The sequence below is a fragment of the Pinus tabuliformis genome, chromosome 2_2 (genome assembly GCF_031772625.1).
Source record: "Pinus tabuliformis cultivar Carrire ecotype Pingquan chromosome 2_2, CPIR1, whole genome shotgun sequence".
Taxonomy (NCBI): Eukaryota; Viridiplantae; Streptophyta; class Pinopsida; order Pinales; family Pinaceae; genus Pinus; species Pinus tabuliformis.
The window spans coordinates 241,255,093-241,259,556 of NC_142300.1; the positions used below are offsets into that span (position 1 = coordinate 241,255,093).

Genomic DNA, 4,464 nt, shown 5'->3' on the forward strand with positions numbered 1-4,464 from the left:
TATCGGTTGTCAGCCTCGATAATAGGTAAAGAAATAACCTTGGATCATAGCTCCGGCAAAAAGATATTCTTTGACCAGAGCTCTTGCGAAACTACAGGTGATATTGTTGTAGACGTACCTTTTATTGTCATTTGGTTTTATGCCTTATCTCGAGTGTACCTTTTATTGTTTTTATGCCTTATCTCGATTCTCAAAGGTACTGTAGTCGAAACGAATGGGTGGGTGAGCGTTAGGGAAGTCGAGCGTCAAAATAAAGACTGATAATATTACCTATTGCTGGAGGAAACATTCTCGGCCTCGTTTGTCTTGTTTTTCCCTCTGCATGGTGCAGATACAGTGATAGTCAACCTTACTGACACCTATTTTTCTCTATTTATTTTTCCCTTGGCATAGTGACAGTTAGGTTCCTTTCTTTGAGTGATTTTTCCTCATTTTCATTTTTCCCATTGCACGGTGACATTTTGGGGAAGTTTCTACCCTAACTCAATTGTGTTTGATGGCAAGGTAGTTGAGGAGTGTGTGATATACCTGGGCAAGAAAAGATAATGTCAACAAAATTCTAAAACAAAAGAAAACAATGGTCCACACCACGAGAGATTAATTTTGAAAGCCCTTGATTGGAAAAAAAATAACAATTTCAAAGCTATTGATTGAAAAATAGCAGTTTTCAAAGCCAGATAAAATTTTTAAGTATCCCGTAGCAATCTTAATCTATCGAGACTGGTATTAGATTACAATCCTAATTCCATACTCTGGATTGGATTATAGAAAGAGGCACACAAATGGACTAAAAACATAGCACAAAATCCCCAGGACAGGGAGCTGCCGCCTCCTAACCAACATTTTTTCAGTATCACAAAGGCTTCATGTGATACTTCTCATGAACAGATTTCTGTTTTAATATTTATGCCCCAAGAGGCTTCCATTGACAGGTGGTCTGCTTCTCCTATACTGATACTTGCAGTTGTGTGAATTTGTTATTTTATATCAAACATCCAACTTCCACTATAGTATCTGTTCACTGTGCATGATTTGTGTTATTTTCATGGCCTTCTCATGGGGTTGGAATAACAATCAGTTGATCTTCATGAATTCATTTCTGTTTTCTCATAATGATAAAACTGGAGTTAAACTCTCATTTGTTTGCGGTGTTTTATGAATATGAACAATCTCTTTACAAATCATTAGACTTCCTCTAAAGCTTGGGTTAAACTCTTTAGTTCATTTGCCTGCATTGTTTCATGAATATGAACAATTTCTCTTTACAAATCCTAAAAATTCCTGTTGAAATGGATCCTCTTTTCGTACGTCTGTCCAGATTGAGCTCTGACACGACGTCTTCTGCATTTTGATGGGGGTTGGGAGGATAACCAATGCTTTTTCTCTGTTAACTTGTCAAACTAGAACTTTGGGTTGTATGGTTTCACTTGCACCATCAGCATATTTCTTTCATGCCATTCTTCTTGACTGGAAAGATTCAATGATGCGTTTTTATGGCAGTTGATCATGAAACTATATTGTTGCATCTTTAGAACATGGAAAGCTTCAGTGATGTCTTGATGTCTTTTCATGGCAACTGATCATGAAAGGACATTGTTGGAACATCTTAGACCAACCATGCAACATTTGTTTCTAGTCGATATTACTATGAAGTAAGAACATACATTGGTCCACTTAATTGCCAATCCTCAACTTTATCTGGTGGGGAAATAGTGAGATGGATGTGTACTAAATGAGATTCGTATCTTAATGCGTATTTTCAGTTTGTTGTGATCTTACACGTTATTCTTATATCAAGACCATTTTCCTACATGATCAAGGAAATTTTTGAATTTTGAAAATGTTGCAAATAAAATTTGAAATTTGAATTTGTTGCAAATTCTTATATGTGAATATAGTGAAATGTGTATTTTGAATGAAATCGTGGTGTGTTGTTGTCTTATCTGGTATATATTAGTTTTTTTTTTTTTTGGTATTTTAAATATTTTTTAAATTCATAAATAAGGAAATTTGTATTTTGTTTTTTTGGTATTTTAAATATTTTTTAAATTCATAAATAAAGAAATGTGTATTTTGAATTTTTCATTGAAGTCTCAGTTTGTGTGATTAGAATAATTTAAAATTTTTTTGTTTTGTTTTGGGAACCATTTAAAAATTTGGAAATTATTTTTAAGAATTTTCCCATATTTTAATTATTTTATTTCTTCAATTATCTGCTTGAGTTTGCTACTCAAGAAAATTCAATTAGCTCAATTTGATTAAGCTTCTCCATTTATCACAATCAACTTGAATTGCCCTAAGTGCACTATTAGCCCAATAATATCAATTAACCTCAATTATCCTAATGTGAACATTTTATCACAATCAACTTGAATTTCCCTAAGTGCACCATTATCACAATCAACTTGAATTGCCCTAAGTGCACCATTAGCCCAATAATATCAAATAACCTCAATTATCCTAATGTGAACATTTATCCTCGATTGCCTCAATCTTCCAATTAATCCAGTTGGTTGCACCTAGTCTGATACAATATATATGATATTCGTAGTAAAATCATTTGCACTGATTAGCCCTAATTAGCCCCAATTTCCTAGGTGCCATATTATTTGATTGGACCATTTAACTCCAATGGTTATTAGGAGCCCCACTTTCATCAATTTTCCCCGATTGTTCTAATTCCCACTTTCATGCTTAATTGGTCTCCTAGGAGTTTCGATTTGCAAATGAACTTGATACTTGCTCAATCTCAAAAGTTGAGCAAATATTTCTTTTGCTCTTTTATGATATCATCCACCTTAACTTTGATTCTACAAATTTATCCCATGTAGTTATAATGACTAGGATCACAAATTTCTTTGATTTATTGATCAAATTTTTGGAATGATAAACATAAATCAATGCATTTTCCTAGTTATAATGATTAGGATCACAAATTTCTTTGATTTATTGATCACATTTTTGGAATGATAAACATAAATCAATGCATTTTTCTTCTTTTTCTTAGTCATTTATGAGGTCAAACTTGCCTTCACTAATACCAAATCATTATGTATTTTCATGAAAATAATGTATTTGTCTCGTTAATATGTGCGTTTAGTGGCAACTTTAGAAGCATTTAAGGGAACAACTTCACACTCCAACTTATCAATGAATTATTTTGAACTTAGCTTGAAGTTGAATTGGCATGTGACTTGCATATCTACTTCTTTCTACAACCAGCCAAAGGAATTCTGATTTGGATATGTGGTGGAATTCAAACTTAATTGTTGCACCAATGCTTCAAAAATAATTAAAGGTAGTTATCATTATTTGCATGTTCACATGAAGCAACTTCTTTGTCGTTATATGGAATTTATCTCAACAAATAAAACTTCTTTTTTCTCCCCTTTAATCAAGAACTTATTTTTAGTAGTGTTATCCTTGTCCATGTTGACATCTTTACGTTGAGCCATTAATGGAACTTTGTCGTCAACATTCATATTCCATCAATTGCTTTACCTTCAACCTTCATTTGGATTGAACTTCCAAGCAATTTTTATTGTCTTCTTTTAGAAATGAGATGAGATGCAATCCAGTGATAACCCTTTTCATAAGAAGACCTACGTTCTACCGAACTGAACTAAGAGCGCTTTCTTTAATATTCGGAGATGAAGGAAAAATACCTTTTGTTGATACTCTTAGAGCAAAACACTTTCACATCTGATACGATTCAATTATTTGATGTTTCCGTCAAATCGATATCAAATGATCTTTCGTTCCTTTCTTTCCATAGAAAAGAAGGGAAAGGTAGGGATGACAGGATTTGAACCTGCGACATTTTGTACCCAAAACAAACACGCTACCAAGCTGCGCTACATCCCTTCTAATCATTAGACAATGTTATTTTAATTTTATTTTAAACTTTCTTTTATGTAACATTAGAAAACCTCTTTTTGCATTTTTTTTATTTCTTCCTTGAGAATTTTTTCTTTCTTGATCTTAGAAGTACTTGAGTTGTCATTTGAATTATCTGTGCTTTCTTTTTGTGCATGGCTTTCCTACAAGCCTTACCAAGCATATTGATCACAAATAGAATTACCATTTTTTTAAATGTTGCTTTGCAACCCAATGATACACTTGGTCATCACCTTCGTGTCAAACTAGTCAATACCAAGTTGAATGCATTTATTCATCCTAGTTCCATGATATTCATTCACATTTCATTCAAAAAGGGGACACGAGGCATGGGTGTTTCATTATGCAGAATTATTTGGACAAAGAATTATGGCACTTGAATCTTCCCAAATCTTGATCCCTCTTACACTTGCATGTAAGGTAATTAAGGGTACTATGAAGTGATCTTTTTTTTCATGTTGTTGTATAGATCCATCTTAACTTTGGATCTACCAAGGGATGAATTTTGTCAAAATGAAAACCTTTTTTTGAATGCAAAAGTTTAGTAATTGTTTGCACGCTGAAATG

General features: G+C 33.1%; 1 non-coding gene across 1 annotated transcript; it reads right to left on the reverse strand.

The window, feature by feature from the left end:
• Positions 1 to 3,790: 3,790 nt before the first annotated feature.
• Positions 3,791 to 3,864, reverse strand: TRNAP-UGG (transfer RNA proline (anticodon UGG)). Its single transcript has one exon. It is a non-coding gene; the product is annotated as a tRNA-Pro (tRNA).
• Positions 3,865 to 4,464: the final 600 nt, after the last annotated feature.